At 33.5% G+C, this 12,869-nt stretch overlaps 1 long non-coding RNA gene and 1 other non-coding gene across 2 annotated transcripts; one reads left to right on the forward strand and one right to left on the reverse strand.

Moving 5' to 3' along the window:
- The first annotated feature begins 3,806 nt into the window (after positions 1–3,806).
- On the forward strand, positions 3,807–6,238 carry LOC148299162 (uncharacterized). The gene is made up of 2 exons (XR_015839112.1): positions 3,807–5,906; positions 5,969–6,238. It is a non-coding gene; the product is annotated as an uncharacterized LOC148299162 (long non-coding RNA).
- Positions 6,239–10,410: 4,172 nt separating this feature from the next.
- On the reverse strand, positions 10,411–10,482 carry TRNAM-CAU (transfer RNA methionine (anticodon CAU)). The gene has a single exon. It is a non-coding gene; the product is annotated as a tRNA-Met (tRNA).
- Positions 10,483–12,869: the final 2,387 nt, after the last annotated feature.

Consider the following 12,869-nt stretch of genomic DNA (forward strand, 5'->3'; position numbering starts at 1 on the left):
ATACCAGAATTTCACTCTCCATAACGTAGGGGTCGTGGAGTCACTGATTTCGAAGAGTTGCAAACCAGGTGGGGCCGAGTATTACCCTTTAAAACTTATGGATTTTGAAAATTGTGTAATACTTGGGAATCCTGAGGAAATTCGAGAGCTGAATATTTTCTACAAGAAACTAATATCTGAAAGCGTGAAGAGTATTTTTGAGATAGACAGTAGTAGTGGTGAATCGGTAACGATGTATTATTCGAGAAGAGACAAGCGTACCCTCAATGGAAAGACTCAGCTGCTACTTAAATCTTTAGATGATCCGTATGTTCAGATTTAAGAAATTAAATCTCATGTTTACTTTAAATGAAATACACATATATAAAATGTCAATATTTTTAATAAAATAAATAAACTATTTGTGAAACAATTCATAATCAAATATTTATATAGATATTAAAAAAAGAAAATGTCCATTTACAGTGGTTTCGCAACAAGGAAACAAGAGGTCTACTATTTTTAACTATCCCAGACCCTTATAACCGCTTTAGTCAAACGCATCGCCAAGTTTTACCGTAATGAGAAATGCGATGAGGCTGTCTTCCAGGACGCCATCCTCAAACTATACAATACTCTCGAAGATATGGAATCTCGAAAAGTACTTTAATTCTTACTTTAACACATAGCATCTAGATCCAAAATACTCACCACTTTTAGCTCCGCTCCTTGAGCAACTCAACCTCTTCGTCTCGGAGCAGCAGCAAGGGCAACCTCCCAAACAAATGGCAGCAGGCCAAACAGAACCGTTGAGGAAACGGCCCCAAACAAAGATATAATCCTATCGGCAGAGCGATATCAGTTCAGGTCGAATACGAGTAGGGGTTTAGCAGGTTGGTATTGATTAATATTCCGAACTATAGGCTAAACCTAAAACAGCGCAGTCAGGAAGACAGCGTATTTTCTCCTCAACGAATCGATCCCAGAAATCCCTTGAAAGTTAAACATTGCTGACCCAAAAGTTTGATAGCGCTAGTGGTAAAATTATACCAGAAAGATAGTTTCGTAACAACGACAATAATAACGGCACTAACACTAGTAACAGCAATTATATAAAAAATCCCAGCAAAATACTCAAGTCTGGAGGTAATAGTCGATAACTGAAACTTCAAAGTGAAGTCCCTTGGGACGACGACAGCAATTATTACTACCGAACCGAATCAAGGTCGCTAACAAAAGTTCGTTCGAAATGCATGAGTCTGGACACGCACAAGTTGTGCAAAGACGTGAATAAAGCATACGAGAGTATAATCGAGAATTTGATTAATACAAAAGCATTCAAAAGAAAGAAATACTTATTGAAAAAGAGAGAAGAAGATGTTATAAATGGAATCGTTAAATGAGTGTTTGTGATCCCTATAAATGATAATACATAATAATAATGAATTCATTCAATATATGTAACCAAAAAATATCAATTATACATTCTCCTCTATATTGTATAAAAGCTAATAAAATAATAACAAATATGATCTATATTTAATTTTATTTGTACTTTTCCTTGAAATAGATAGTATTTTTTTTAAATAGGAATTATGACATCAATCTAATTTTTGTTTATGATTATTGGGTTTTTAGTAGAAATAAATATAAATACAAAAAATATATCATTTTTATTCTAACTTTCTTTGTTAAAGCACACCTTTACGAATGTTTTACTCCCTCGATGTAGCAAGTTTTCATTCTTTATGTTATATTTTTGTAAAATTAAACTAAGCTGTATGCATCAAATACTCATTTAGGCTGACTCTCTTCTCAGAGCAGGCAGCTCGATTCTTTTGTTGTTTTTCATCACCTTCTTGATCCTCTCATATTCATATGCATATTTATTCATCTTCACAGGACTAAACTCCGATTGCTTGTGGATCAATCTCTCAGCCAACAGACTGTTTTATTCATGGATTTTTTGTTGCATTCTGAAAAATAATGAAAATAATATATACACATTAATAATAATGACCATATAAAAATCAGATGATAATACTTAATAATGGTTACTTTTTGCGGTAGGGATTAATAGGCAAAGGTTCGGGAATGTATTAAAGCTTATTGCTAAATGACAAGCTTTTGCGCTGCGAGATGTCAACAAGGCGTTCGAGGAGTTTATCGTTCTCGTAATTAATCTGGTCATTGACTTTTTTGAGATAAAAGTGGGCCGAGTTCATCCTGCTTGGCCTGGATAGTGCTTTATCGTCTCTTCTTCGACTGTTGCCTCTGACTATCTCGTTGATTCTTTTGAGGTGTTTTTCGTACTAGATTTATTTTTCGGCTCGCCAAAGCGGTCGCGAGTACTATAGTTTCATTTAGGGTATCTTTTTAATAAATATATTTATATTTTATAGGGCAAAGTAAAAAAAAAAAAACTATACAAATAATAATAAAGTATAATATAAATACTAGCAATCACCTTATTTCTTTGGAGATAAAAAATAGTTGTGTTTAAAATATATATTTATTAGGTAGATAAAATATTTATTTAAAAATATTACTAGATTTTGCTTTGCTAAATTTACAGCCATACTTTTTAGCTAATAATATTATCAATCAATTATCAAGTATTTTTTTTTATGTATTCAATCATTTGTGGAAAAATATACAAAAAATAAACTATATATTCAAAAAACATTTCCGAAAACTTGCAGAACTTAAAAAACAAACGGAACTTTAATTATATATCTTTCTCGATAGATATATAATTTTTCCATTTTTTGTTTCAGTGTTTATTATTCTCTAAACAATACAATATATAATAGTTTAAACGCTTGGATTGAAATAATTAAAATATTCGAATTTATATGTTTATAGGAAATCAGATAATTAGCAAAAAAGAATAAAAATCAGAGAGTTTCATAACCAGTTCAATTTTTAAGATTATTTTGCTTATTTTGAGCTGGCTTTTTATCACATAAGTTCATATTGAAATAATTCTATTGTTCATATCATAAACAATTTCAAAAAAAAATAGTTATACATATATATTTTTATACTGCCATCGCTAATATTTTTAATAATCACATCTTATGCAGAGGTACGCAGAAAACATTCGGGAAGAAGTCTGGGAGAAACTACGAAACATATTCCTCAAATACACCAACAAACGAGAGACTATCACTCCCCAACAGGTTGAACAAATAGTCATCCATTAGCTCAAGCAAACCAACCCTACCGAGATCGACTATGTCATGAAAAACCTCCAGAGACTCGACGTCGATAATTCAGGCACCATCGACTTCCCTGAATTCGTAACCCAAAAATATACCCCATAATACTTATTTTGCCAACTCGCATATCCTTTCGTGTTTTCGCAAAAAATACATCGTCCCCCGTTTATATCCTTTTTACTTATTTTTATTTGTTTTAAATAAACAATGTCTATATATTTTTCTTTCTATATTGATAGGCGAACTTTCTTCTTAAAAGGCACTGTGGATAAATAGCATTACAACGTATGCATATTGAAAACAAAATAAAAAACGGCAAAGATCGAAAGATAACCCCAGAAGAATTCAATACTCTCTTGAACAATGCCTACAAGTTTATAGGAGTAACCACAAGTCCCTCTCAAACCAACGAGATCTTCAAAGAAACCGACAAAGATAAAGACGGTCTAATTACTTACGTAGAATACTTTAAATTCGTATAACAATACCTCTGCAAATCAGTAAATAATTTAACGAATATCATATTTTATTATTTAAGACATATTTGTATCTAACTCCTGATTTATTCTCAATTATTTTTTATTATCTTTATTTAATTATCTCTAGAGCCAAGCCCTTCAGGTCCCACAGTGTCCAAAGTGACGATTATAAACACCCAACCGTCTTCAATAAACCAAAAATAGTTTCTAAGTCGATTGAGAAGATTTCTTTGGATTTAACTTCGAAGACTTTACGACTACTACGATACAAATAAAAACAATCTCCTCTAACATCAAGAAATAAACGTCCTCATCAAAGAGATTCTTAAATAATACAACCAGTCAGATATCGACTACCTTTTGTTTAGCATATTCAAGCTTAGTCCGAACGAAAAAACCAACGCCATCACCTTTTCGGAATTCGCCCAATTCTTCATTAGACACACTGGAGAACTAGGAGTCAATCGGTTCAGCCAATTGCATCGACATTCCAAAAGGAATCTCAACCGAGACGACTTTGTTGTACTCGTAAAAAGTAGCTTTAGCTATTTGCCCTTTTCGCGAGTTAGCGATCTTCTCCTCTATAAGTTATTCGATCGCATCGATACTGACAATGACGGAGTGATAAGTTTTTCCCAATATACCTCGTGGGTCAACGATTTCCTGAGCCTCAACACTTATTACACAGGTAGGGGTTATGAGACCCAATAAGATGACGAGTCTCTGAGTAATGGAAGAACGTTAATCTTGTCGGAAGATGAGTGGAAAAATCAACAAAACAAATATAGTCGAGAAAGCATTCGGCCAGCAGCAGTGGCGAGCAACTATTTAGTTTCCTCTTCTTCAGCTTCAACCCTTCTGAAACCAGCCCAGAGTAGCATAGTCTTCAACAGCAGCAATTCCAGTGTCATCGGTCCTCTGAGATTCGCTTCTCTCGACATGGCTATCTAAGTACGCAAAAGGGTCCAACAGTTATTGAAGGCGTTCGACCACAACCACAATGGAGTTTTCGAAGAAGACGAGATCGTCGATGTCCTGCAAACCTTGCTGAAGGAAATAAGCACGAAGTTAGATATGTGACTCTGAATGTTTTCAGATATGACAAGGATGGAGACAAGAAAATCACTCTTGATGAGCTCACCAATTTCTTTCTAGAAATGCATTGCGGTGAGATGGCGATCCAGAGACTCCACCGCAACGACACTTACAAACGAGGTAAATAGAAGTTGATGGACTTGCAGTAATTCATCAAAACAGTGAACTATGCTCTAAGCTTCTTAACCTACTGCCCGGGGACCAGCAGCTCTCCCATCTGTTCACGGAGGTCGACAGGAATAATGATGGTTTCATCACTTATTCGGAATATTTCTAGTTCCTAAGATACTACTTCGGAAGCCAGTCCTACGTTGGAATCAAAGGCGTTGAAGAGATTGAGCATACCTGGCTGACCGAAGTCAATTTTATCCTCAATAATAACTCCTTGAGCCTCTAGGAAAGGCTACGAAGGCTCATTATGTATCAAATTGGATGGCTGACCTACAAAAACTAAGCTGATCGCAACCGTAGACTCACAAAAAGATAGGTCATCAGTCTCCTCAAAGCACACTTCAATTATTCTGATCATGAAATAGAAACATTGCTTCGCGATAAACGACTCTACTAAATCGATACTGTCGGCATCACATACGAAGAACTGCTGAAGTTTATTATGGGCTATCACATTCACGATTATCTGATGCAAAACTATCTCAAGAACAAGAGTCTTAGTAAAGCATCCGAGAAGCGAATTAATTTCGAATAGTTCCTATTGCTGACAGAATTTGCTTTCGCGTTTACCAACTTTAAACCCCGAAGAGATCAGATGGATCTCTTATTCAGGATTGTTGACACAGATAGCGATGGCTGGATTAGCTACGCCCAATACATCCAGTTCTTGGACTATGTGCTCCATGGTCGAACTATCGAAAAATTGAAAAAAGAGTAGAAGATAGCAGTAAATGCACCGTCAGACGAGGAGACATTGTATATCTAACTCTGGGGAGAACTAAGGAAGATATTTAACTTCTACGACTCCAACAAGCGTGGGTATTTGGATGATAGGCAAGTTGAACTCTTTTGTAGAGAAGTATTGCTTGAGAGTTCAAATAAGTAGATCAGATATATTGTTGCCAACTTATTCAAAATTGATCCTAACATCAAGTTGAAAAAGGTTGAATACCTAAACTTCGTAAAAATAAATATCAGATAAGTTAATGATTCATTATTTTTATATATATAATTACATTGTAGGCACCATTTATATTGAATCATTGCGCAGAGACAGCTTTGAAAAGATTCCATCTCCAGCAACAAGCAGGGAAAGACCATTTGACTAGAGATGAGTTTAATATTGTGGTGAGGAGCGGCTACTAGTTTTTAAAAACTATAAGTACTCGCGGCGACTTAATTAATCTGGTATTCGAAAAGCTTGATAAAATGGGCAACAAACGCGTCCAGTATGCAGATTTTATCACATGGGTGCATTTCAGTATCGCCAAAAATCCTAGAATTTGATTTAGTGATTTTTGAATTAAAAAAAAAACAATAAGACATATTATTAATACTTTTTATCTATGTTTTTTCTTTCTATATCGATGTTCATTAAATATCTTTTGTATTTCGTGTTTTACTTTATAATTTCAATAAATACCATTTTAAATATTTTAATAAACAAGTAATTTATTTGATATAGATATTTAAAAAAAAAAAAAAATACAATATACTAAAACTTAAATAATAACAATGAGCGAATTCTTTAGTAACAATAGTAACTAAAATGATCTAATATTTAACTCTACGGACTTGGCAGCCATCGTCAAAGGACTTGGCCTCGGCTTAGATGTCGATATTCGAAACGACACCAAAAACATATTAATGGATATGGGGCGCCATTACGTTGATGAGATCCTCGATTGTTGCAAAATGATGGTGAAGGACTCCCACACTCCCATAACCCTCGAACACATTGAGAAAGCAATCAGACTCAAGTTCACTGGGCCTAACAGAGACGATATCAATAAACTAAAGAGGAGACAGGCGGAGATCGATATGGCTGACGATATGGCCAAAAATAAAAATAGAGGCGACAAAGAATCATGATTGTGTAATCAGCACAAGAATGATAGTCTAATAGTTTATGATTTTTTAATAGAGATACTTATTTTATTTCCATTTATTGCTTTCTCAAAAAAAAAATTAATGGCCCATAGATATGGATATCAAACACCCACTTAAAATATCTGATTCCTTTATGTTATTACATGAACCAGTTACTTATCCACAAATTTAATTAAATCTATTAAATATAGATAATAGCATTAAAATAAAAATACCTAATAATCGTGGTAAAAAAAAACAAAGAGAGATGACTGATCATATCACCTTTCCAACCTAGATTATGGGTTCATTGTAAACCTCGCAATCGACAAACAGGACAAACTTGAACAACAACAATCCCACAAGCCTCAAAAAGCAATTTAACAGATACATCGACAACCTTGACACCACACTAAACAAAGCAATGTCTTCCCAAAATATTAAACTCACCTTCAAACAGACCCGCCTCCGAAACGAGCTAAGGTCTATCAGGGATGAACAGAGTAAGCTGATAACGGAGATTAACTAAAAAGAAAAGTACTACGAACAGACATATTTTAAGTACCTTAAGTCCGATATTTCAAAATACAGCGAATATCAGGGATTCTTCGGGAAATAGTTCAAGAAATATTAAAGCAGTATCAATAGAGGATAGCTTCAGAACGAAAAGCTCAGGATGGTTAAAGAGGCATTGAAAGTTAAGCTGAAAATGCTAATGAAATAAAATAGAGATATTGTTCAAACAGGCAATAATCATAGCCAATAAAAAGACGATAATAATAGTTATATTAATATCGGTAGTAATATCAGATTGAAAACCGAACATCACAGAGCCTCCTTCGAAAGAGGAGAAATGACTAAGCGAACAGAAAGCACCTAGAGATCTATACGGCTGATAACCGAACCTACCATTTTACAAAACGACTCAACTATGAAACGACCCGCGAGCTTGACAAGCTTCCCGAGTATTAGCAAGCTCGTAGCTCGACTTAGCACAACAAAGCACATCACCGAGAGGAAGCCAATCAATCAAACTGCTATCTTGAATATTGAATTGCTGATCGAATGCCTCGTAAACTGTAAGAAATACTATGGGAAATAGATTGGGAGTCGAGATCACTGGCTGGAAAACATAATGATCAAAGGCAGATATTATACAAGACTCATGGAGTTTCTGAATACTAAAATCGATATCTACAAGAATGGGGATAAAGTGTTGCCTTGATGATTTTTCATTACATTATTATTATCAAATTTAATTGTTTTTCATTGTTTGATTGATGATTTAGATATATTATATAGATATTTCTAGATTTTTATGAAATTAATTGAATAAATCAAATTTTATTATCTTTTTCTAAATATATAGATACACTTTAGAGATAAAAAAAATAATCGCAACATTTCTTATTTTTATTGCGAACCATTATATTTTTTTTGTTTTCTTCATCTTGAGGTTCACCATTCACAATTTCCCTGTCTGATCATTTGATAAACACTCTTCGTATTAGTTTGTTAATATAGTTTATTGAGATGGTTAACAGAATTGACAAAGTTATAATTTATAGTTTTCACAGCTTTATCGCCAGATTTACTTATCCCGTTATTATTACTAGTATTAGGATTTGCAACCTTATGATTGAATGCTGATGCCCTACCATAAGCAGAGCTTTTGAAGTTCTATCCTTTCACTTCTATATTAGCCGAACTAAAAGGTTCCGAAGAATAATAATCGCCACAAGCATTTGGGATTTGCTGCAATTTGGAAGGACTTGACGGGTTTTCTAAGAAGAGCCTTTGTTGGGTGAATTGGAAGGGCTTGTGACTTTCTAAAGTTTTGATCAAGTTGCTATGGTTGTTGCTTTTCAATATGTTGTTCTTTTTGTTCTTCGATTTCGTATGGTTCACTATACTTACCTCGTGGGGAGACAGTACAGGATTACTAGTTGTTCCTGTAATATTAGTGTTCTTCGCTGTCAATGTATTAAAAAATGTCTTAGCCTTCGCATTTTAATCTGTGATTGTTTTGGTATCTTAGTTTTGACGGCAGGTGTTTCGTTCTTCGACTGGAGTCGCGTTGCCTTTTGATGCTTTGGCATCTGCTTTACCCGAAAGAGGTCTGGAAGCGTGGGCAGTCAGATGTGCTCTGAAACATCTTGAAAAAGACTAGGCTTCGATTAGATGGTTATTCGGGCTGTTTCGGAACAGGGGAGTCTGATTTTAGATATCCAGAATTAACTCAATGGAGTTCATCAAAGAAGTGTTTTTGGTCTTGGAGTTCGCCATCGTCCCTTTTTGTAGTTTTGTAGAATTACTCGAGGATATTTACCTCTTGTAGCGCTTGCCTTTGCTTGCTCGGTTGTTTTAGTTATCATAAGCATTATTTTTTATCTTATTCGGGGCACGCCAGCCAGGCACAATCATCATGGCATTCTCTTGTGGCTGGTACTGGCTGCTAGTGTGCTGAGTTTTGTAGACGTAATGATTTCGAGAGTTATGGGGGTTACAAGAGGTGGGACGACTATTGATGAGCAAGACAGTTTCCAAGTCCTGGTAGTCTCGTTCGGGATCGTTGAATATTTTGTGTCCCAGATGGATGTCAATGATTTCCTCGTGAGCATTGAAGGAGTCGTGTATTCTTGCGGCTACATATTTGCTATTGCTTTTACTTTATCGATTTTCTTTACAAACGAGCTCCTATTTGTTTCTGTCGATAACTCCATTGGTATTGTTGTGGCTTTTTGTATCATTTTGACTCTTACTGTTCTCGTCGTTATTTCCCTTGATGTGCTTTTCTGGGGTTAAATTCTTTAGTGATTCTTGGGAGTATTTTAGAAGAGAAGAATGATGCTGATAAGAAAAAGGAGGGGGGTTATTATAATCGGGAGCAAAAGGAAATGTCTGTATTTTGCAACCCCGAAAGCCACGAGGGCCTGTGCATTGTTGAGGAAACATGGATTTTGGGGAAACAATTTGATGTTCTATAGGTGAAAGTAAACAGCATTAAAAATATGTGTATTATACATCATTAGTAATTGAATATTTTAGAGAATAAGAAATCATAATAAGTAAGTAGCGATAACGAGCTACAAATTCAGGAAAAACTAGTTTTGTGTTTTTTTGGTACTTGAGAGTTGTTTTGAATGCAATCGTATAAAGGTATCAGCTTCTGCCATTTTTCAAGCTGGATGTTTTGTACGTGTTTTTTTTGTGTATATTTGTATGTAATAATAAAAATGAATATTAGATGGAAGTATAGTCATAGAATTAGAAATTGATATATTCTCCGAAACTAATATAGTATAGAGAGTGAAAAAAATAAATTTAAAATTCCAATTATATAGGATTTTTGAATATAAACATCTTGATTGTATATTGTGGTTTTTTATATATTAGTACATATTTATATTGCTGTCAATATATAAGTAGTTAGACATATATGACTTGAATTGGGGGAAAAATATTTAACTACATCTATATAGGGTCAAAACAAAAACAATCCATAAAAAAAAGAATACGCATTGTATATTTATATTATTAATTAGTATCATTATCAAAGTTAATTAATGAAATATAGATAAAATAAAATAAAAAATTAGCAGAGAGAGGTTTCGATCCTCCGACCTTTGAGTTATGAGCCCAACGCGATTCCACTACGCCACCCTGCTACATCTATCCTTCAGGAGCCAATGCCAAGTGTATATCTTACACCTTCTTTCAATAGGATATAAATATATAATTTAGAAATAACTTCCTTCCAAAAAATAACAATAAATTGTTTATCTGAGGTTTTTTGTTTATCTGATATTTTTACATTGGAGAGAATTATGTGGCTTATCAATAAGCACATAAAATCACATTTCTAATAGTTAATCAGTCTAATTTCATAAGTTAATACCTTTCAGACAAATAGTAAGTATGACCATTAATTTCATATTTTTAGCTCTTGATATATAATAATCATACAATGACATTTATTTATATATTACTGTTATATATTTTTTCTCCCAATCATTATTGCTATTCGATAACAAATTTATTAAAGACAGTATAGGAGGATAAAAGCAAACAATAAAGAACACCTTTAGAAGATATAATAAGTGACAAAACAATTTATATTTTCTTTTTTTTTGTCTTAACGATATTTATTTTATATCAGACCACTTAACGACCAGCGAGTGGAGTTTTTATTTTTTAGAAATACGATTTCCTTTTGGATGTTTCTGTCTACTTGGCAGTTTTTAATGACTCCTTTGGTGTATGGTTGTTATAAAAATTATTTGCTAGTCTATTTTCGAAGGATTAAACTCCCTGAATTTAACGTAGAGTTTTTAGCCCTTTATCTGATCTTTGATGGATCAGCACCCTCGGGTTGTCCAAATTTCGACTCGGTTCTATCTGGGTCATGTTGTGGACATTGTTTGGCTCGTAATCTTCGAAACACTATTACCTTTTGTTCTGCAAATGTATTATCGGGGTGGTTTTGGGATTATTAGAGTAATAGTTATAATTGTTGTTATTGATGTTGAAATTATGGGAGGCCTTGGCTTAAACAAGTGGGCGACTAAAGCTGTTGAAGTTGTCGATGGGTTCTGTGGTCATCTTACTCGAGTATATCGAGGTTCGACTGATATACTTTGGTTGCGCGACGATGTTATCGCTGATGGATTTGAATTCCGGAAAATTCGTATACTGTCTACCAACTGCAATGCCTTTGGCTTTAAATTCGGATACTAGTTTATAATACAGGTGAAGTATCTCCTGCTTAGATTGATCGGCTTAGGCCAACAATTATTATTTTTGCTATAAATAAATAAATGGTTTTATTTTAAAAAATACTTCATAAAGAAAATAGATAAATATAATAATAATAAGTGAAAAATACAATGAAATCATTGTTTGTGTGTGATGTATATAATTGTTTGTAAAGTATTGACTATTCGATCGTACTTAACTTTTAAGTTTCTATTTTTCGATCTAGTTTTTGAGGAATAGAATCGAGTCTTTGAGACGTTTGTTCTATTGCTTGAGTTATTGTATTTCTTAGTTGGTGTTGGCGAATGATTTGTCTGGGCGTTTAAACACAGTCGATGCAGAATTCTTAAGCATTATAATTTAATTATGTATTTATATTTTGTTTATTAATTATTATATAAATTATCATTAATGTTACGATTATTATTATTATTTTTTTTAGTTATTGTTAATTATTTAGTTATTCGCTTTGATATATATTTTTTTCTTAACTTCCAATTTTGTTTTTTTTGCTAAATGTTTCAAAAAAAATATAGATGTTATGTTAATTTATTATTATCATTTTATTGTTAAACATCAATACTGTTATTTGTACATTTTCATAATTTGTAGAATTTTAACAAATTAATGAAACAACGCTATTAAGTAATAAACATAAAAATAATATATAGATGTATGTATATATACATTTGTTACTTCTTTTATAATATTGTTAATAATATTGATATGCAATAATAAAAATATTTTTTTTATCTAAACAAGTTTAATTAAAAAAATATATCGGGAAATCGAAGAAAAAATATGACAGTAATAAGGAATGGGGATTGTGAATATAACAAAGAATATATTTATGTGGTTAGAATCGGATATCAGACATTTCCACAAGTGAAGGCTATCGATAATTTAATATATTTATTTAGTTCGAAACGTCAAACATCCTTTGTAGATAAACAACTGTATATCAATGGAATCAATTGATATATTTTCATAAAAAAATATATTTATACGCATCTATATGTATATTATATGTATATATATATAATATTTGTTATTTAACAAACGCATAATGAATAATTTTAAAACCAATTTCCAAAGCAAATACGAATGTCTGAGAAAAATAAAGGGGGTTGGGGTTGGGGTTGGGGTTGGGGTTGGGGTTGGGGTTGGGGTTGGGGTTGGGGTTGGGGTTGGGGTTGGGGTTGGGGTTGGGGTTGGGGTTGGGGTTGGGGTTGGGTTGGGGTTGGGGTTGGGGTTGGGGTTGGGGTTGGGGTTGGGGTTGGGGTTGGGGTTGGGGTTGGGA

The sequence above is a fragment of the Brachycentrus maculatus genome, unplaced genomic scaffold (genome assembly GCF_059751285.1).
Source record: "Brachycentrus maculatus isolate JH-2025_06_01 unplaced genomic scaffold, ASM5975128v1 h1tg001302l, whole genome shotgun sequence".
Taxonomy (NCBI): Eukaryota; Metazoa; Arthropoda; class Insecta; order Trichoptera; family Brachycentridae; genus Brachycentrus; species Brachycentrus maculatus.